General features: G+C 40.6%; 1 protein-coding gene across 6 annotated transcripts in view; it reads left to right on the top strand.

Moving 5' to 3' along the window:
• The window catches only part of LOC128736805 (RNA-binding protein Pasilla), a 159,697-nt gene that overhangs the window by 41,519 nt on the left and 95,146 nt on the right, over positions 1-23,032 (top strand). Inside the window, exon 1 of one of the 6 annotated variants that reach the window (XM_053831348.1) lies at positions 17,684-17,829. The exons of 1 other annotated variant lie outside the window; for it this stretch is intronic. The gene's annotated coding sequence lies outside the window, so the exon portion shown is untranslated. Of the gene's footprint in view, positions 1-17,683; positions 18,135-23,032 lie in introns of those variants that run through there. 4 more of the 6 variants (XM_053831329.1, XM_053831314.1, XM_053831307.1 and 1 more) reach the window with 4 other exon arrangements.

The raw sequence follows: 23,032 nt of genomic DNA, 5'->3' as shown, positions 1-23,032 counted from the left end.
TCTCTACTAGCTGATTACCCGATCTTACTCGGGGCCCCTTTGTCTCTCAGCCATTTGTACATCTGTTATTGTCACCCCTTGAAACCCTTTTTATTCATTTGAATGAATTTCTACCCTTCGTCAGCTGCCTTCTCCTGTTGTCTTCCAAGCCACTAGTAAATCTGCCTTCTTTTCAGTAATCTTGAGCTAACTTACTTGAGCTACATGAGCTTATAACCTGATTCTTAAAGAGGTTTCAAAACCTTCTGAAGAGTGAGCCACACGGTTGGAAGACAATTTTATAGCGATCATCAGAAAGTTTTGGTGGAGCTTAGTGTTTTATAAGCAGTTTTATGAAATTGGTCATGAAAACCACTAGAGGAAGGTAATAAAATTAGGAATTGTTACTTGGATTTGTCAGCCCCTGGTGTTGATTCCCTTAAAAATCAGCGGAAAAAATTAAAATTTGGTATGAAAATAAGAAAAACTTGACAGAATAGAAAGGAAAATGGGACATGAAAAGTAAAAAGAGGAAATAATGAGAGAGAAAAAGAGAGAAAACGAGGCCAAAAAACGGAGACACTTTACGCAAAAGTGAAAAATAGAAAAATGAGAGAAAAGAAGGTAAAAGCATGAATAATACGAAGAACGAGATAGAAAATGAGGATAAGCTGGACAAAAAAGGAGAAAAACGGGATAAAAAAAGAGAAAAAACCGCGATAGAAAAGGAGGAAAAACGAGAGAAACAAAGAAAAAATAGAGAAAAAGTAAAAAACCGAAGACATAAAGGATAAAACGGAAAAGAAAAGCTTAACGTGACATAAGAAGAAGAACGGAATAGACGATAACGAAAAACGGGATAGACAAAAACCGAGATCGAAAAGTCGATACGACTAAAAACAAGACAGGAACAGAGAAAAATAGGCCTGAAAGCGAAGAAGTCAGATAAAAACGGAACGGAGGACACTCGGGGAAAAGGCGGATAACGTAACAGGCAACGATGAGAAAAGGAACAGAGAACAGCGAACAGCAAAAAAGGAAAATCGATATGGGAAAATAGCTCAAACGGGATATAAAAGGAGAAAAAAGGTGAAACTGAAGAGAACAACTAGATAAGAAGAAGGAAAAACGTAAAGAATTCGAAGGAAACAAGAAAGAAAAAGAAGACAAACTGGCAACTGGGCCTGAAATGAATATGAATATATGGTACTACCACCTACCTTAGCAGAACATCCGTTCATAGCAATGAGCCTATCATGTCAAAAAGAGTTGAACATATTCAACGATTGGTCATGCTTCCCAACTCTTGTATGAAGGGCCAAAAGGGAATTGGTCGATAAGCAACATCACTTACACGTACCAGGGATTTAGAGAATCTCCTTCCAAGGGCTAAGTCACCTGAGTCAATCGTTGAATAAACCGTCTTAATGCAGAATGACTCCAGCAGGTGGGGAGAAGAGCCCGCTCATTATCCACGATGTGTTGTTAATCAGGCCAAGATTAACCCTAGAAAGTTGACTGTTTCACTCTCCCTAGGCCCACCGCTTCAAACAAGTGCTCTGATGGTCCCTCCCTCTTCCCGATTGTAGTTTATTTATGAAATATTGTATATATGGGTAAAAACAGAACAATCCTTCGCATGGAATAGAGTTGCGTCCTTTTAGTTTCCATAAATGCTTCTAATAATTAATTTAATTTTTCTTCTGGTATCCAATATCCATGTGCAGTATTAACACTCGTATTGGCCAAAGTTTTCACTATAAAGCAGTAAATGCTTCATAGGCTAAAACGACAAAAATAATTAAAATAACTTATATTATGCTTACTAGATCGTGTGGCTCCACCGTCTGCCCAAAACCTCGATTATGAGATCAGGCAGCCGGGAACCACACAGTATCGCACCTCCTAGCTTGGCTACTCAATAGAGCATTACCGGGTATGGCCACGTGGAGGCGCTAGGTAGGGGCTTGGGATAGCTAGAGCTATATTGGACGCTCCTCATTTGCCTTCCCCATTTCATACCCAACTGGCAACTGGGCCTGAAAACGAAAAAAAATTTGAAAGACGGAACAAAGGAAAATCAAAAAAACGTTTATTCTATTGATTTTCTCCCTCTTCGGTTTTCCTTTTTTTGTTTCCCGTTTTCCGTCTTTCTCTTCCGTTTTACCTGTTACCTGTTTTTCTGCTCTATCCCATTTTTGTATCATCTTTCTCCTTTTATATTCCGTTTGACCTCTTTTTTTCGTTTTCCTCGTTTACTCTTTACTTTTTTCCCCTTAAGGCTTTCCTTTTCTCTCTTTTTTCTGTTCCGTATTACCTTTTCTTGTCTCGTTTTTCCTCATTTTATCTGGTTTTTCTCTTTTTATGCTGTTACGCTCTTTCTTTTCACTTTGCGTTTTTGTGATAAGTAAGTTTCAAGTTTATTTTGAAGCCGATAGAAATAAGCAGAAAAAGTAAAAAATTTGACACCGAAAACGAAAACCGAAGACATTAAAAAAAGAGGAAAGGATGAAAACGGGGAGGAAAAGAGGGAAAAAAGCAAAAAAAAACGGAGACATTTTACTCAAAAAATGAACGCAAGTGAAAAGCAGAAAAAACGGAACGAAAAAAAAGAAGAAAAAATGAAATAGAAAATGAGTTAAAAGCAAAAATACACTGAAACCGGTACCAAAAAATCGAAACGGGACAGTAAATGACCAAAAAACGAGATAAGAACATAGGAAAAATGGGTCTGAAAAGGAAGAAAAACGGAAGAAACCCAAGAGAAAACGGAACAGAGCAGCTTCAGGACATAAAAAAAGAACGAAAAATGGAACAGGCAACGAAGAGAAACTGAAGAAGAAGAGAAATGGAGAAACGGAACAGCGAGCCGAAAAAAAGGAAAATCGATAGAGACCGTCAAACGGGATATAAAAGGAGAGAAAGGGTATAACGGAAGAGAAAAACTAAGAAAAGAAGGGAAACCGAAGGAAGAACCGAGAAAGGAAATAATAAAAACAAACTAGACAGAAAAGGAGAAAAAACGAGACAGGAAAAGAGGGAAAACGGTCCTAAAACCGGAAGCGAAAACGGGTCTAAAAACATTGGAAAGCAGAACAAAGAAAAAATTTGGAACAAAGCAAAAGGGCGAAAAGACGCGATGGAAAATGAAAAGAAAAGAAACAGTAGAACACCGAAAAAAGGCTGAAGTTGATTGAAGTTTTTATTGAAGAATACCAATACCTGAAATTAAATAAAAGATTTTTTTTCCAATAGTGGAAAAACGGAAGAAACCAGACAAGAATGGAAATACGGAACAGAAAAAAGGAGGGAAAAAAGATCAACCAAAAGAGAACAAACGAATATTGACCTTGATAGGGACCACCTCGCCTTTTATCAGCCCCCAATGCTGATTCTCTAAAAAATCAGCGAAAAAAAAGTGATTTGAAAATAAGAAAAACTTGACAGAATGGAAGGAAAAATAAAAAATGGGAGAGAAAAAGAGAAATCTCAAGGCAGAAAACGTTGTTGATTCCGTTAAAAGTCAGTGGAAAAAAATCTGGTCTGAAAATAGGAAAAACTAAACACAATGGGAGTGAAAACGGGACATGGAAAGTAAAAAAAGAAAAAAATGAGAGAGAAAAGGAGGAAGATCAAGGCAGAAAACGGAGTAATTTTACGCAAAAGTTGAAGAACGAAAGTGAAAATTAAAAAAATGAGACAAAAGAAGGAAAAAGCATAAATAAAACGAGCAACGAGAAAGAAAATGAGAATAACCTGGACAGAGAAAGAGAAAAAAATGGAACAAAGAGAAGAAAAAATGAAACAAAAAGATAAAACGGAAAAGGAGCAAAATAAAAGGAGAAAATACGGTGATAGAAACATTGAGAAATGAAAATAGAAAAAGTGGAAAAACGAAATAGATAAAAACGGAATTCGAATAAAATAGGAAAGAAAAGTAATGTGACATTGTAGGAGGAAGACGAAATAAACGAAATAAACGAAAACGGGAAAGCAAAGGAGTTAAAAGCAAAAAAAAAGTCGAAATGGGACAGAAGATGACAAAAAAAACGAGATAGGTACAGAAGAAAAACAGGCCTGAAAACGAAGAAAAACAAGAAAACCGAATTAACAATCGGAACAAATGAATCTCAAATTGCCAAATGACACAAGCAAAGGACAAAAAATGGACCAGACAACGAATAGAAAAAAGGAAAACTGACAGAGTTAACGAGGAAAATGGGAAAGAAGAAAAAAGGTAAAAAGGAAGAGAAAAACTAGAGAAAAGAGGGAAAAACGATGAAGAAACAGAAGGAAACGAAAAAGAGAATAAAGACAAACTGGACCGAAAAGGAGATAAAACGAGACAGAAAAAGAGGAAAAACTAGTCGAAAAGCGGACGAAAACAGGGACAAAGGAAAAGGGTGAAAAGAAAAGAAACAGCAGAACAACGGAAACAGAACAGAAGAGGGAAATAAGAGAAACCAACAGGGAACAATGGGTTAGAAAAGTCGAAATGCGAAAAAGAATATGACAAAATACGAGTGAATAATGGGACTGAAAATAAGAAAGAAATGGAACAGGAAACGAAGACAAACGGAACGGAAATAGGAAACACGGGATAGAAAAAAAGTAATCGAACGAAGCAGTGCGAAAACGAAACGAAAGTGGGAAAAAACAAAGAAAATGATACCGGAAGGAGAAAACTCGTAACAGAAATGAGGTGTAAAACGTGTGAGAAAATAAAAAATAGGTCACTCCTAATTTCAAGTCAAACTTCGTGTCTTATTTCTTGTCTCCATGTTTGGTTTGAAGTAAACCTTCTAGTCCAAATTAATCCAAATTCAAGTCCATATTAATGTTTATAATATCAAGTTCGATTTCAAGTCTAATTTTTACCCTAATTTCTGGTTTCAAATTCCGGTCCAAAGGTTAGATCTTTTGTGGGCCCTAATCCTGTTTGAAGCCGGTAATTTTTACTGTATTGTAAACAATATCCATCCCATAAATTTTAAATTTCCCACGAAGCTGGTGTGTTAAAGCACAATCATTCTCGACAGCCATCCTTTTCAGATCTTCTGTTACAGGGGTTAGTGTCGTAGAGAAATTCCAGAGTAAATATTTTCCTTTTTTATTTCGATATAGCTGAGATGGCTTCCTACTTAGAGATTTCGAAAATATTTTTTTAATCAAGTCTCTGTTGCTTCTTCACTGAGTGGGAGAGTTTCCATATGATAAATCATATGGTGAAAAAAGGCCAGACGTTTATTTCCTTTAATTCATTTTCTATGTTTACCATGCACAGGTTACATATAGATGACAGAGGATTCCCTATTGGGACTCCCTGCATTTGTTTATAAAAGTTGCCTTGCAATTCCAAATAATTTTCTTCCATACCAAGTTGGGTCAGTTTCAAGTAGCGCTTAACGGCTTCGTTCGCCGGAACACTAGGGAACAATATCGATACTTCAAATGATATCATAATGTCGGCGTTAATTTATCATTCATAACTCTGGAATATGGGGTTGGTTCATGCGGTTTTTTAAAGTTATTTGATAGGCCAACCTCAATTTTCACTAGAGATCGATCGTAGACTGAATCTTCGACGTATCGACGACATTGTGAGAATCTCCGTGCGGTGAAATTTACCGAACACGGACACATAGCTTCGACAGCGAGTCACAAATTGGCATCAATTAGGTTCGCTTGAACGCACCGGATGCAGTGCTGCTAGCCTATTTTGGACTGTGGCAATGGATTTTAATTCACGAGAAGCCTACCGCTGAATAACAACTACATAGATGAATTATCAAGAAATAGAAGGGTAATAAATTTCTCCACACTTTGATGATAAAAGTTTACAATCTAACAGTGAAGTAGGTAGGTATTTACTGATTCCTGAGTGAGATGCCGATTGGTGCGTGCAGTCTGCTTCAGCACTGCTACTATCAGTGGCAGCAGGGTCAATAAATTATCACTACCATTGTCCAGCCCAAGTTGAAAGCGAAACCACCGGAGCTCGGTGTCGCGTCGTGACCGTGACGGCCGATGGGTCCACCGCACCGTTTTGGTATTTATTTCGAAACTTTCAACACCGATAAAGGTCTCCACCAGCATTTGGGGAGTTCGAGCTGGAGATTGTGTCAGTCACTGCACAGTAGCGAGTGACGATGTTCGTTCGCGTCGTGTTTCGTGTTACCTAATCATATGCTGCGTGGTCCCCCGTTCCGCCGTGGCCAGTGTCGATGTGTTAGTATCCATCCGTTGACGTTGGCTGTGATTTTGTGCGCCGTCTTATTAGTTAATAGAATCAATTGAAAACAATTGGACGCAAAATGGTGCTTTATTTGAGGGCGGACAAGCGTGCATGTTCGCTAGGGCTGTGCGCTATCGTGCGCGCGGTCTAGGGTTGTCTGTTGCTGGGTCATCTGCGACGCAGGAAGCAATTTATATAGTTTCATTAATACCATCCATGGGACGAGGGTTCCTTTTTGTTTACTCTATTTCCCGAGCCGTTGTCGTTTCTCGTTTGAAGTGGACTAGCGGTTGTTTTGTTGGTGGTGGTACGATAATTTGTCGTGGACCTTTAACTTTATCGCTACAACGAAGTGCGGAGCAAAATAGTATCACAGAAAAACAAAGTAACCCAAGCAGACTAGTTCGTAAATGGTTTATTAATGAAGCGGATTGGAACATTATCACAGGTTCTGTGGTAGGGCGGGAGAGTGGTCACTTGGGGACTAGAAGACCTAACGACAGTTCCCTATTGTGAGCGATAGCATTCACGAAGCGAACGGTGGTGGCATGTTGTTTTGCGATGTTTCAGCACGACTGCGGTAGCCAGTTCAGTTGATTGCTGATTAGAAACGCGTAGCGTGCTCTAAACTAAGCTGATCCGCTGATGGGGACAAGCAATGTATGTGTGACGGTCTTTTGCCATCCGACAACAGCTCATTGAATTTTAATGCTTTAAAATGGCGTTTAGTTATTTTTAATGACCGCACCGGCACGAATTAAACAAAAAAAAAACGATTAGCTTTCATCAGTTCACGTTCCATAATCAAGGTTGTCATAATTGGTTTCATAATACATATGCAAATGTCACCCATTTTCATCGTTTGACTGAGCGTTGGCAGACACGTTATCAGTCATCCGGGATGTGGATTTTCGTAATCCAAAGAATAAATAGACAAAGTAAATGTCGATTTGCTAACTCGACAACTAGTTTTGGTAGAGGGTTTTGTAAAACAGACTCGGATCGCCAATGTTGGCAAATTTATCTAAGCTATCCGCTGCAATTGTACGGTTCTATGCGGGAATTTTTACCCACACATACCACAAGCACAAAACGCCGAAAAAGCGAAATGACAGGACAAAGCAGGAAACTATGATAACGACAACAATTGCTCAAATGGATAGGAATTGTTATCTGGCTATCGTAAAATAACCGAACACAGTGCATTCTTGTGGAAGTTAAGACTTCCTACGTTAAATTTCAGACACAAAAAGCTTACGGGCCGGTTCGCTTTCGGGGCGCAATCCTCCAACGAATAACGATGTCGGCTAATGGCAATGGAAAACTTTCGTTAACCGAGCGTGCGATCGAGCTTGTTAATAGTTTACTATTTTTCCGTATTGGATGATTGGGTGGGACAATGTAATACCCATTTAAAACCCATTGAAAAAAGGGACCGCTTTTGAAATTGATTAGTCACAATTTTTATTTAGTAGCCAGATTTACCGTTGTCTAATTTTAAAATAAAAGTTGAATGTTGCTCTTAATAGTTCTGAACTTCTTCAAGGTTATTATACTCAGATTGCGATTAAAAACACATCAAAACCATCGATCGCAAAATGTCAGTTTTCAGTTTGGAATTCCACAGTCCACAGTATCCACAGTCAATCCTTTGGTGCCCGCTAGTTTGCCTAGCATGTAACTCTGTGCATGCAAGTCGAGAGGATTCAAATCGGTCGAAAAGGCAGGCTATACTCTTTCGACGAAATAAAATCTGGAAAATGGTCTCACCCCAAGCCCTTTGTAGCTTTCGCCTGGTGAGACGGTGCAGAATCTTGTTGGAAGCAGTATGTATGTGTATTATTGTAGTGTTTTTTGACGATGAGAACCAAATGGTTCTTCAAGACATTATCGATGTAATATATAGCACTGATTTTAACGCCAGATCCAATGCAGCAGCAATGGAAACTCCAAATTTTTGGAGAAACATCCCCATACCATCACCCTCGAAACATTCTGGAACCTTTGAACAGTCGTCAGTTTGCCCCGAGGAATATCGGAAAGCTGTGTGCTGCATATATCCGATTATTTTGTTGGTTGTGGTGATCCTGTAGCAGGAACAGAATTTCACAATAACCTTGAGTATGAGGCAGCTTGAGTAACTCTTGCAACTTTCTGCTTTTCAGTCAAACCGTGCAGCCGTTGTTTTTTTGTCTGAAATCAATCAAAGACCATCTTTCAAAATACTCTTCATGCTTGATTGCGAAATTTCCATTTCTGTGGCGATCTCACGTCCAGACTGACCTGGAATTCGCTCTCTTACTCGTTTGATGGCTTCCGGTGCCCTTACAATGCGTTTACGGCTAGGTTTGGAGAGTATTTTCCAAGAACCGGTTTCCTTGTATCACTTGATGGTACGAAAGAAAAATTTTTGGTTTATTTCGAGTGGCTTAAAATTCTTTAAAATATCGCACAGTTGAAAATTTTTCAAAAACAAACTTATCACAAGTTCCCTTTTTGCGTTCATGATTACCGTGACTCTTGAACGAATGAAAAATCCTAACAAACTTGCAAGCTGTGTTGACATTTGAATACCTGTGTCTACGCTTTCTTAATAAATATATCGGAAATTTCAAAAATGAGGCGACATTTAGCAACTTTCCAATAAAACTCGTATTAAAAAATCGATAGTTATTTTTACTAGTGTCAATTCGTTCAACATTTTCCTATTGATTGGTGCAAAAATATTGAAAATCGATCATGAAATCGCTGAGTTATTAGCGTTCAAACCCTAACAACTTCTCGTGACGCTCGCATTTGTAGATTTTCCTGGTTTTCCTGGTTTTTGAAAATATTATGCGTAAAAACCGAGGCCTTCAGAGGTTCACACACAGTTCATATTTGGAAAGATCGAACAAAATATGTATGTCTGTTGGACATCACATTTCCAACCAAATAGAGCTAAGCGAGTGATTACAGTGCAATTGCTACCACGAATCAAGCTTAGCAAGCTCTTTTCGTTTCGGTTTTGCTCTTTCGATTACTGCACCTCAGCCAAACAGAATTTGAAAAAGGAATGTATGGGGCGTTTGTAGAATTAGTTATTGTCTATAATATGGCTGAAGTGAGCATTGCTATGCCTTTTGTATTTTTGCGTCATTGCAGCGACATTGCAGCCCCATAGCGCTTAAGTACTATAGATAAAACTTTACTTTCTTCAGCAATATTGTAGATAATTACTAGTCCTACAAATGCACTATACAGCAGTTTCTCGAATTCCGTTTGGTAGAGGTGCAGTTATCAAAAGAGCAAAATCTATGCAACACCAGAAGAGCGTTTCAGCTCGGAAGCAGGCTTGAATTGCTCTTTTTGTTTCGTGTTTTCTCTTTTAACTATAGCGTCTCAGTCAAACTGAGTTCGACGATTCGATTCGTTCAGAGCTGCTGAGTCCGTGAGTCCGTGAATATTTTGGCAATCCTAAAGATGATTTTGCAATGATTGACCCGCTTTATTGTACTCGACAGAAGCGTGTAGTTGAAAAAACAACACCTTTTTTCCTGAGAAGCATATTACAGAACGATTAGAAGGATTGACAACCATTCTATTTAAAGTAAACGAATTGGCGAATTAAAATTCTTTAAAATATCGCACAGTTGAAAATTTTTCAAAAACAAACTTATCACAAGTTCCCTTTTTGCGTTCATGATTACCGTGACTCTTGAACGAATGAAAAATCCTAACAAACTTGCAAGCTGTGTTGACATTTGAATACCTGTGTCTACGCTTTCTTAATAAATATATCGGAAATTTCAAAAATGAGGCGACATTTAGCAACTTTCCAATAAAACTCGTATTAAAAAATCGATAGTTATTTTTACTAGTGTCAATTCGTTCAACATTTTCCTATTGATTGGTGCAAAAATATTGAAAATCGATCATGAAATCGCTGAGTTATTAGCGTTCAAACCCTAACAACTTCTCGTGACGCTCGCATTTGTAGATTTTCCTGGTTTTCCTGGTTTTTGAAAATATTATGCGTAAAAACCGAGGCCTTCAGAGGTTCACACACAGTTCATATTTGGAAAGATCGAACAAAATATGTATGTCTGTTGGACATCACATTTCCAACCAAATAGAGCTAAGCGAGTGATTACAGTGCAATTGCTACCACGAATCAAGCTTAGCAAGCTCTTTTCGTTTCGGTTTTGCTCTTTCGATTACTGCACCTCAGCCAAACAGAATTTGAAAAAGGAATGTATGGGGCGTTTGTAGAATTAGTTATTGTCTATAATATGGCTGAAGTGAGCATTGCTATGCCTTTTGTATTTTTGCGTCATTGCAGCGACATTGCAGCCCCATAGCGCTTAAGTACTATAGATAAAACTTTACTTTCTTCAGCAATATTGTAGATAATTACTAGTCCTACAAATGCACTATACAGCAGTTTCTCGAATTCCGTTTGGTAGAGGTGCAGTTATCAAAAGAGCAAAATCTATGCAACACCAGAAGAGCGTTTCAGCTCGGAAGCAGGCTTGAATTGCTCTTTTTGTTTCGTGTTTTCTCTTTTAACTATAGCGTCTCAGTCAAACTGAGTTCGACGATTCGATTCGTTCAGAGCTGCTGAGTCCGTGAGTCCGTGAATATTTTGGCAATCCTAAAGATGATTTTGCAATGATTGACCCGCTTTATTGTACTCGACAGAAGCGTGTAGTTGAAAAAACAACACCTTTTTTCCTGAGAAGCATATTACAGAACGATTAGAAGGATTGACAACCATTCTATTTAAAGTAAACGAATTGGCGAAGGTGTCGAGCTAGTGTTGGAGTGTTGGAGGCAAAATGAGACTCCAGAGTCGATCGGACCCGAGAACTGTACAGGGCTTTTAAGCAATAGACGTCCGTGAATATTTTGGCAATCCTAAAGATGATGCCCAGTGTCCTGGAGGAATAGCTGGCTACGATACAAAATATGCTTTCTGAATGTTAACTTCACTTCGAGTATTACCTTACCTTGGGTTTTGCAATGATTGACCTGCTCTATTGTACTCGACAGAAGCGTGTAGTTGAAAAACACAACACCTTTTTCCTGAGAAGCATATTACAGAACACTTCAACCATTCTATTTAAGGTAAACGAATTGGCGAAGGTGTCGAGCTAGTGTTGGAGGCAGTCTTCAGTTGAGCGGATACGGCAGAATATTTTTAGATCATCGGCATATGATAATCATGGCCCTTCGAACATGAGGTTCACGTCGTTGAAATAGAGCAGGGATATAAGCGGTCCGAGATGACTGCCTTGCGGAATACCTGCGGTGGCACAGAATGTATTGGACCTGCATTCGCCGATGGCAACCAACAGCAACCAACGATAAGAACGGAACCAACGCAAGAGAGTTTCGCTTATCCCAAGTCTTTCGAGTTTAGCGCTTGTCAAGGTGGCTTAGCTTATCAAAGGCGACTGACAGGTCGGTGTATATGACGTCGGTTAACGTCATTGCAAACATGTTGTCAACGATGTGCGCAGTTAGACACAGCAAATAGGTTGTAGTGGATCGACCAAGGAGGAATCCATTCTGATCCGCCGCAAATACTGTTTGTAATGTAAAAAAATGCCGGCTTAAACCGGCCTCTGGAGGTGGATTTCTGGTTGCTTATATTGCCACGATAAAACTGGTTGGCTGTGATACATCACTTATAATCTTACTATAAATAAGGGCGTAGCAATACAATATGGTGCACCAATCAAAGTTGATCCGGTCGCTCAAACTTAAGCTAGTTAAACTGCAATATACCTGTTAGTTTTATGGTGTTATTAATATAGTAACACCTTGACCAAACAGATATCATGAAGAATATTAGCGTTCAACTCCCAGTTGGCCTCGAGATATGATGCTGACCTAATAAGCCAGTCGTCGTTTGTTCGAGTCTCGGCTGGGAGAGGCTTTTGGAATTAATAGGATCGTAGCAACTGGCCCTGTAATTGTCCTGTATTCTAACAGCTGGCTGCATAGTCTGTCGTATAACATCATCAACATGCCATGTTTCCATTTTTAGTATTTTTTTTGGTCATCAAACAACAATTGATCAAAAGAAACTGTGAGTTGCCGAGAGGAAAATAAGAACTAAGATTGGCTGAGCAAATACATTCATTTTGTTTAAACAAATGGTTTTTAAAAATTGCAACATTTTAATGTCGCGTTAATTTTAGCCACTACACTAAAACTTAATGCGCCTATGCTGCCCAACTACGGAAACTGCTGAAAATTTATTATTTATCCGTTCGGATATTTTACTATTGTCGCTAAAAATTGAATCAATCAGGGCGATCTGACAGTAAATCTTCAGTTTTTCTGCTATATATTTTCAAGTTAACGCTGTTTAGGTGATTTAGCTTTTCACGCAGCAAGCTTTATGTTTTATAGCTTTGTCGAACAAAGCAAAAAACTTCATTAAATTATGACGATTGCCGTCAGGTAGCAGTAATCTTAATCGGTTATTGCTGTTTCCAGCCGAATGTAATGAATCTACCTTAGCTTATGGCATTGTAGTTTATTAGATTGGTCATGAAACCACTAGAGGAACGTAATAAAACTTAAATTGCTGCTTGGGACTGATTCAGGAGATTTGCGCATGCTGTTCAGTGAAAAGTTTTCACAGTCGGGACGTCCATTTTGACTAGATTTGACTGAACTTAATGCTCAGTCAGTAGACCTCTCGGAGCAAATTGATTGTGACTGCGCGAATGCGTACGCTTTCTGCATTCAACTTGCGCTTTAAAAACAATCATTTTATTTCTTAAATTCAATCTGTCGCCTGCGACACTGCAGCCTACAATCCATGTGGCCTCTTAACCTTTCGTTAATCCCACCAACTTCGATTTATAGACATGCACAAACTTAACAAAATTCACTCGCATTAGTATGCCGCTTGGTGAAAAACTTATGAAGCTTTTTCTACCGTTTGAAAGATCTTGGTCTGCTGAAAACAGTAACTGTCTTTATTGTTGGAATCCCGAGATATACCGAGATAAAGTGAACAGTTCACAGGCGTTGAACAAAATACAACAGCGCAAGTAACGGAGGGTTAAGAGAATCCAACAGTCGTTCTCCCACTTTGCATTCCTGTTGAAGAGTTTAAATTGCCAACTGACGGAGAGCATAAGGTGACGTATTTTTTCGATTCTCTTTTTACATCCACATCGGCTACCCACAGGAAAAGTTTGTCGCCCGGCGTCGGTCCGACGCAAGCAAAACGTTCGTTTGTGTCGGACGGTGTCCGACCGACATCTAGTCCGTGCGCATGAAGTGTTTTTTTGTAGCATTGTAGTATCATACGATAGCGCGGTTGCTTTTCGTTAGTGTGGTGACTGCCAGCCAGTTGACTGTTTTGCAGTCATTCGCTGCTCCAAACGGTTAAAGAATCGAGAACTGATCGAAACGAAAATATTTAAAAGATCAGAACGCATCCGTTCTACTGTACAATCAGAAGTATAACTGAACTTCAGCACAAAACAGATGCTATGAAATTGAATGAATCGTGGGGTTGACTGGTGTAGAAAAAAGATCGGTAAAAGCTCTGCTAGTATTGCTTCATCAATGGCATATTTTAAATGTCTGTTGCAAAATAGGCTCATATTTTTTTCGTTTTTTATGTAACAATTCAGAGAATTTTTAGAAAGTTCAGTACTGATTTTGGTAACTTTTATTATTTATTTGCCATTATGACAGGTCTTCATTTTTGAACAGTTTACTCCATTCAAACCTTTGGACACAGTCAGGACATCTTTGAAATAAAAGATCCATAACCATTTTTGGTATCTTTCTAGTAATTCTACTATCGTTTATTTTATGGTCAAAGAATACTTTTAATAGTCGTGCGTTTAGAGTTAGTTCATAGTTCTTCGATTACTGTTTAATATTTATAAGTTGATTTTCGGTGTAATATTTCTGCCATCAATTATCCACCAATAACTAGCACACAAGTGCACAGTAGTTTTCGAATAATGTTGGATTAAAAAGGTTCCATAAAGGGTGCTTTATTTATCATAGCTTTATGCATAGTTGTTTATTTGACAGAACTCACAATTTTGAAAGAATAATTTTTTGAAATAATAAAGCAAACTGGTTGCAAAATTGAAAATTTCGGGAATCAAAACACAGCATTTTGAATAATAGCAGCCATTTAACTAACAAACCAGTTTGTGGGCGGTACGATCAACGATCATCTCACTGCATCTTGCAAGGTTATTCTGTGACAATTATACTTACTATCGGAGATTTGCAAAGAGTTGTTAACAATTAACAACTGCTGTGGCTAAGTAAATGAAACGTTTATAATGAATTCTGGGATAAAAGTAGTGTTGCGAAGCCCACACTCGTGTGGTCTAATTCGCTCACACACGCGTACTCATTCTAACGAACACGCCGGCATAAGCATCCCTTACGGACTCTCGCTCTTGTGTATTCATGCACTGCAGCGAGCTTTTGCGAGTGTGTGTTTAGCTAACAGCTACGTTCGTCACTCTCGCTCTTCGTTGTAACCCGAGCAGCTGCTGAAACCGATTACACGCAAGGGCTCGCAATTCCGCCCGTGAGTAGAATCGAGGGCGAAAATAAAGAAGAACAGGAAAAGTAATGCAAAATTTGTCTATTAGTGCGCTACCAGCCTTACGGGCAGCTGATTGCTCACGAGTTATTTGACTCGCGAATTAGTTATGCAGGAAGACGATGTGAGGATGTGCGTGCGCGAGTGTGTAGGTAGCAGAATGTCTGCACACGGTAATGGCGGTTGTTTCGTTTACGCCTGCGTAAGCGGTGTAAGCGTTGAATGCTCTCTCGCTTGTGAGTAGGCGTCGTTGACTTCTCGCTCGACTCGCAACATTGGATAAAAGCGTTCATGTGTCAATATTTATTAACTGCGTCTGTTACTTTACGTCACCCACGTTTTCGCACGAGACATCAATTTTGAATGGTTTTTAATAGAATATCAATCCTAACTATGAAAGAAGTGACTACACATTTTACGAACACATTTTACATCAAACTTATTTAGGCTGACAAGAAAGAATACAGTTCGTGACCTGTTGGGATGGGAGAACTCGGTTACTGTTTTCAGAAATGGAAGTGTGTGAAGTCGCAGAAGCAAAAGGTATATTTGGTTTTGGGAAGCAAAAATGTACTGGCTTGTAATTGTGACACGACGTTTCTGCATTTATCAATAGTTAATAATTAAAAATGAATTGTTTCCACTATGTCGTTCGATTCGTAGAAAGATTTCTGACCAACTGATACATAAATACCTTTCGAAATAGTTGAGAAGTGAGAAACATTTACACGAAGCTTGAAAGCCTGCGAACCTTCGATGTTCTTAGTTCAAGCTTCAATCGCACCATTCAGGAACTCCAAATCCAACCCGAAAACTGACGCTCAACCCAGCGAACGGTTGCTACCTATAGAAAAATCCGACCCAAACTGAATGCTTCCTCCATCGCCATGTTTAGTGAACCTGTTTTTCTGCTGTCGATCTTTTGTTTTTTTACCTATATATTTTCCACCATCTATTCCGCGGGACAGTGTGTACCATATTATGGTGTCCCCCTCTCAAAATTAAAAAAAAAAACAAGACTGCAACGTCAACGGCGGCGACGGCGACGGCGGCATACTCACCTTGAGAGGTGGTCGTCAAACATGAAGTATTGTGCTACAATATCGGGCGGCACAGTGTGCACGAATTCCGCATCACTCACTCACACACACGGATGAAACAGCGCGAGGCATCATCGCTACTTCAATGTCACGCTGTTGTGTATGGCCGTTGGCCACACAATCAATGCTGCCTGCCTGCATCCATTGCGCCGTGTCATTCTCGTTCGTTCGCTCTGGTGAGGATTGGTTTGTGCTGAAGTGTGCAGTTGTCTTTTTTGTTTTTCGTTTTTGGTTTTGTTTGTTGACTTCAGATTTCAGCAATCACCGACCGTCCGCAAAAGGTTGGGAGGTCTTCCTCCCGTCATACCTACCTACAACATGATGATGGCGGCCCCTCGCTCACTAATATCAGCACCCTGTCTTGCATCAGTAGTTTTCAACTTCAAATGAAAAGCGACAGTTGTTGGTGGCTGACAGCAAGATTGTTTTAGTTTTTTTAATTTTCACGTTGATACTTACGTCCTTTTGGAAAAGTACCCGAAATTTGTTTTTACATAATGACGTCCTGAAAGAAAGGCGTAGCAGCAGGTGGTCAGAGAAGGGGGAAGCCTTTTCAGTTGCATTTTTCCCTATTTTTATCGTAATGCGGCAGTACACTTCAGGTATCGTTTACCGATTCTTGCGACAGAAGTGATGTAACTGCACTCTGAGTGCACCACACAAACTTATCCTATCTGCTAGTAGACCAGGATCTTTACCCGTTCGCTTGCCAAGTTGAATCCTTGTACGTTGTTGTTGCGTTACGCTAAACGGTTCGGTTGCCAAGTTCGATTAGGTAACATTCGTTTGTCGTTGTCTTTGACTTTTGTTAAGCGTCCCTTTTCAGTGTCGTTTTCGACCGATTGGCCTAATTAGGGACAACCCAAAGGGGACAAAGTAATAGAAAAGAAAGCTTCGAAGGAAAGTCATCGCACCTAATTATAATCGAATAAGGTTGGTCGAACGGACTAATTTGTTCGTTTAGAAGATTCGAACAGTTCGTTCGGAATTCATACGCCAATCGAAAAAACTGGTTTCAGCGGTTTTTGTAGTCCGGTTTGTCCTTGAGTTCGACTGACCACAGGTCTTCTTCGTGTCGAAAGATAAACCAAACGGCGGAGACACGAAAAAAGTTTTAATATTTATTGTTATTAACGCTGCTGGATGGAATGAATATGCAAATACAGCGCCTGGATTTGCCCGTGCTGGTCAAGAAGCAAAAAAATGGCTGAGTGCGGGTGGAATCCAGGAGGAGAAGGGGTTTCGCGAACCGTGCGTGTTTACTTCGATGCCTTCACGACGCTCGCGAGGCAAAAGCAAGTCAAGTCACGTCGTTAAAGAGATCACGAGAGCGAGAGGGAGAATTCTCTAGGTTTTTGGTGCCTATATCGATGCTGGAAAATTTCTAGATCCCGGGCAAAGGTGGAGAACTGGTTAGCGGTAGATATTGTGTAACAATACGGAGAAGAAAAAAAAAACAGTAATCGGAAAAAAAACTTTACCAGGTTATGACAACTGTGCCGTGAGTTCCTCCACCTGAGCAAACTTTGGCTGCATACCATTACAAGGGAATTCTCCCGCACTCTCCGTCTTTTTGCGCTCTCTGCGATGAAAAAAGAGATTTGCGGTGTAAATGCGGTGTGGTGTGACTCGCGCTCGGTGTCCCTCCAGCTGATTCGGTGTGTTTACGGGAACCCGCGGGAGATCGTGCGAGCGAGTGGTGCTCTCCTGCGCGAGTGTGAGCACCGAGCTGATGGGTCGAAATTGTAGCGCAGTGTCACCCACGGAGTGTGTACCAAACCAACAGCTAGGGTTGTTCGTCGCCCGTGTCGCATACAGTCGGGAATCGTGTCCAGTACACAAGAGTTAGACCTGAGGCATGAATTGACTGACAGTACCGTTCGCCTCACATGTCTTGAAACCTGACTCACCACAGCAGTGTACCATATATATCAGTGTTTATCAATTTCACCTCACCATAAAACATCAATTTTGCGACAACGGTTCGGTTCGGTTTGGTTGGTCGGTCGGTCGTTCGTCGGGCTTGGTCTCAATCCCAGGCAATCGTTCCAATTCAGCAGTCTAACAGGCACCGAAAACTCTGCAACATTTCATCGCCTCCTAAACTTTGGTGTTAAAGCGCAACTCCTGTCAGTGACGGTACCGCAGTGTGTAGATCTACTGGGAAAAGGTAGTTCGAAAGGAACACGACCACTCTCCCCGGGACAATTCCAGTGTTTCGTTGTCACGAACTGTCGACGTAAGCAGTTTTCCAATCTCGCGACCCAGTAGGCAGACGGCAGTGTGCAATTAGAAATCGATAATGGTTCGAACAAGTGTGCGGTGACATCGTCATCGCCAGTTGGTGGGCGATAAGCCAGTGCTATAGGTTACTCCGAAGAACTCGGTTCCGATTAAAAGCATGTTCATTGTTTGGCGCTTTTGGTCGGAACAGTTATTGGCGATCCAGCTTTTTTCTTGCTAGGTGTTTTGTCGTATCCAAAATCGAAACCATCTGTATAATTCATTGATTGCGGCATTCGTTTAAACATTATACACACATCGCAGCAAGCCCGAAAAACGCCAACAGGAACTCACTCTCCTTCGCGGCTCTGCCCACCTGCAGTGTGTGCTAGCGAAGAACTCATCGCAGTGTATCCTGTATTCCGCCTACGGTTGTGTGGAAGCTCCAACTCCCACGCAAACCTCCTTTGGAATCGCCCATCGTTCGCTTCTGGTGCTGCTACTGGTACTGCTGCTATTGACGACGTGTCCTCCTCACCGTACATACCACTGATTGGCGTAACCAGTCTGTGGGTGTTGTGTGGCACTCAGCTAGCCGAACACGTGCCTTGTGCCAATGACGGCATGAAAGACAGAGACTATAGAGAGGAGGGAGAAAGAGAGAAAAAGAATTCCACCGCTTTGCACGTGTCTTTCCAATTTTTCTCGTACCCAAAAAGAAAAGGAGGCCAAGCAAAGTCAGCTGTTTTTTGACAAGTTGCTTTCGGTCGGTTGTACTTGTACCTGCTGCTGCATAGTTGGCGCTGACATAATCAAACGATCGAGCAAAACAACATAGCGCAGCAGCACCGACTACCAGCGTGGACGGGGAGCGAAAGGTCATCGCTGACTGTGCGCTTACGAACGTGTGTGTGTGTATGTGTGCCCTAGATTGTGGTTCGTTCCGTCGTGAGCCCAGAATTTCGGTAACTGTCCTAATTGGTGGTGGTCGTTTGTGTTTGTGTATGTATGTTTGCGTACGCATGCTTGTGATAAGCACCCCGGAAAGTACTGTTTTGTGCTACAGACGGTCAAACATTCCATTGCCTTGCTAGGTTTATTAATTGATAAGTAAAAACCATTAGAAAGATTGTTTTGTATTGTGCTTTACAGTTCTCATGTCTAATGTATTGCGTCAGTTTTTCCGAAAGCACTCAGGTGATAAGAGCACAACGCACCGATCCTGTTCTTCGGTTCAGAAATAGAAGGATCCGTTCCGTTCGGTGCTGATAACAGCGAAAGATACATGCCAATCGATTCGATGCGGTAATTGTGTGTCCGGTCCGGTCGAAAAGCGAAAGCGGTGAGATGTGTTTGACAGCGATTGACAGTTGCAGTGCAATGTTGTCGTTGATTGCTTGCTGTTTGTAATTACCGTTTGTTTTTCCTGTGTCGGAGGAGTCGGCGGCAAACCTGGCAGCGAAAGATGTTCCGAATTGATTGTGTCAAGTTGATTGTTACACTTAGGTTGTTGCCTGCCCTGTACAAAATTGATTGCTGTAAAAAGTTTCTAACAACAGCAGCGGCAGAACCCGAAAAAAAAAACAGTTCCATGTTTAATTTTCCATTGATACCCCCTAATAATTGCAACTGCAAATTCACTGATCACTTGTTGACAGTACGGTGAGTGATTTGTTTACGTGAAATCCGCTCCTAGACAAGCACTTTTTTAAACCCTATGTGAAAAAATCCTTAAAAATAAGCTTGAAAAATACATAATATAATGATATTCCATGAGAACTTTCGTTTTGTAACTAAAACTTGACTTTGAACTGTGTCGCATTATCAAAACGGTAGTGGTTCGAAAAACCTACATTGCTTGAAACTAGGCAACTAATAGATCATTACGATCAATTATTAACTTGAATACATGAAGAAATTTGACAGTATTTTTGATCCTTCCTATCCAGGTTATGGATAGTATTTTCACTGAAAACTTCACTAATATGAGCAAAATATAATAAGAATATATGAGAGCTCAACATTTCCACATTGCAGAATCCGGTTAGTAGATTTTAAAAGTGAGTCTTCTATTACCGAAACGTGTGTGGTTCGAAAAAACGACGGCTACAGAAGGCTACAAAGGACAAGAAGTAAGCAAGAATGGTCCTAAATGCCTAAATCGACAGTTGGCGGTTGCCATTGGAGGTTGAAGGTCCGCCTCACGGAAGCCATCTAGGACCTCGGTTCTTTCTGCTTTACTCGAACGATGGTAATTTAGCCATCAATTGCTCTCGACTCTCGCATGCGGTTGATCCTGAAATGTTCTTCCAGATTCGCTCGACTCACGATTGTCACTTTCTTCAAAATCAGTTCGAGGTCTTTGCCACTTGGTGCGATGTGAACCGCTTGTTAGTTAACCCGAACCCGGAGAAGTGCTCAATAATCACTTTTTCCAGGAAAAAAACCCTGTTTTGTTATGAGCTCAATGGCACACCGAACGAACGTATTTCGATCGAACGTAAAGACCTGCCACAGTGGTCCGAAAGGGCGAAAAGCGGAACTTTTTTCCTAGTATCTTTTGCTTTCATTTGATCATTTATGGTCTTCAGCATTTTTGTTCGTAAGAATATCCCCCTTAATCTAAAGCTGTCAAAAGTTAGTCATTGCTTAATTTTTTTTGTGTTAGGAAATATAGACATAGATTCTTCGGCAAAGTTGTAAATATTGCAAAAACAAGCAACTTTGCTGAAGACATAAAATTTCTATCTTTATCGAGTGCTGAACTATAGGCCATATTCTTTGAAAATTCTTTAAAAATTAGTTTTTCATATTTAGCTTTTTGTTAGTTACATTTACAAAAGCAAGTTACATTTACAAGTTAGTTACATTTACAAGAATACAATGCTGTAGGCAATTATCGAAGCTCGCAAAACACACGTTTTACAGAAGACCGCAAATCTCTGGAACTTTTACTTTCTAAGTTATCATATATTCAAGCTTTAAATTTTCGTAGCTTCACGAGCCTATGAGCTAAAATGGGGCAAGCAGATTTATGAAATCAGCGCTTCATCTTAAAGCTTAAGTCGAGTACTTTAAACTTGTATGGGTTCCGCTTGTCCCCAACCACCCAAATGAGAGTTTATAGTACTCGAGTTAAGCTTTAAGATGAAGCGCTGATTTCATAAATCCGCTGATTTCATAATTCCTAGAACATTGTATTCTTGTAAAATGCAACTAACAAAAACTAAGTATAAAAAAACAACTTTTAAAGAAGTTTTAAAGAATATGCCCTATAGTCAAGCACTTGATAAAGATAGATATTTTATGTCTTCAGCAAAGTCTAGTCTGTTTAAATTGTTTTTGTATTTGTATTTCACTCACTTGACTGTATTTTTATGTAACCATCGACAATCATTGGGGCTATATTGAGCCCGTTGATTTGACAAAAATAGATAAATCCTAAACAAATGCAACGTTTTCGGCCATATCGCTGCGAGTTGTGCAGCCTTCAAGAAACTCTCGATGGGCGGCCGGTGAAATTTTGTAAAGGACGACAAGCTATGTCGTCGATGTCTTGTATCGCACACTCGTACGCTGGCCATGCGATGGCGAAGTCTGCGCGATTAACAACTGTCAGAAGCGACAACACCGTTTACTGCCCAGCGAGCCGGAGAAGAAACCGAATGGGAATTCCAGCGATGCTACTTCGTTACCATCCACCGGCATCCGGTGTCATCAGCTTTGTTCGCGATAGTTCCTGTGACGTTGTACCTGTTGTTCCTGTAACGTGTGTGACGGCTCGTCTGTAACTCTCGTTGAACAGGCAATTGCATACCAGCTTGACGTAAATCCGTTGGACGAATGGATAAACAAAAAGATCGAGAATACGATGCTGAAGAAGCTGGCTAAGGAGCGCTCAAGTACCTGCGACTACCAGTAAAGAGCTTTAGGAGGGCTGCTCCTGGACAGCTGATCGGGCTGAGTAACTCACATCTGCTGCCTACGACGAAACTTCCGATCCGATCGTTGCGAAGACTCGTGTTGGCAATTTCTCAGAATCCTCGAAGGGCAGACATTTCGAACAGAAAACCCGGTAGACCCGGTTAATCTATGCGCAAGACAACACCGAATTCCCGGATAGTAGATCCATGGCCAAGCGCCGGTGGCGATTACTGGGTCAGCGACTTGAGAAGGAACCTCAGCTATTCGAAAGCGTGCGACAGCAAGTGGCAGACTTCGAGACTAATGGCTATATCCACGCAGTAACTGAAGAAGAAATGGTAGACTTCGATCTGCGACGCATCTGGTACCTTCCGTTAGGAGTGGTGCAGAATCCAAACAAACCTGGACGGATACGAGTTATTTGGGATGCGGCCGAAAAAGTGAACGGTGTGTCGCTAAACAAGAATGCTCTTGAAAGGTCCGTATCTTATTCCTGATCTTAGGTCAGGAATCTATCAAATGAACTTTTAGACTGCCCGTCAATATATATTGGCCAAACTCACCGTAAAATCCAAGCCAGGATAAAGGAGCATAGGAATGCAACAGCCAAGATTGTGCATCAACAACTTGCTTTGAAGCACGACTTAGTAAACTGCTACGCACTCTATACTACAAATACCTGCTCTTCTCAGTTCTGGAAAATAACTGTGTATAACTGCAATGGGATCGCGAGATCATCACGGATGTCTTCATACGTGCCAATCGCCCTGACATTGTGGTCTACGACAAAAGGATGAAGCGGGTAACCCTCATCGATATCGCTATACCACTAGACCACAATGTGCAGTCAACTTTCCCGACCGAAATCACGAAATACCATGGTTTGACCGAAGAGTTACGGCAAATGTGGCACCTTGAGGAAGTACGTATAATTCCAGTAGTAACCTCCGCTACTGGACTAGTTTCCTGTACTCTACTGCGCTTCTTAGA

The sequence above is a fragment of the Sabethes cyaneus genome, chromosome 1, assembly GCF_943734655.1.
Source record: "Sabethes cyaneus chromosome 1, idSabCyanKW18_F2, whole genome shotgun sequence".
NCBI classification, from domain to species: domain Eukaryota; kingdom Metazoa; phylum Arthropoda; class Insecta; order Diptera; family Culicidae; genus Sabethes; species Sabethes cyaneus.
Note: the sequence above shows the minus strand (reverse complement) of the source record. Positions and strands in the feature narration are given on the sequence as shown.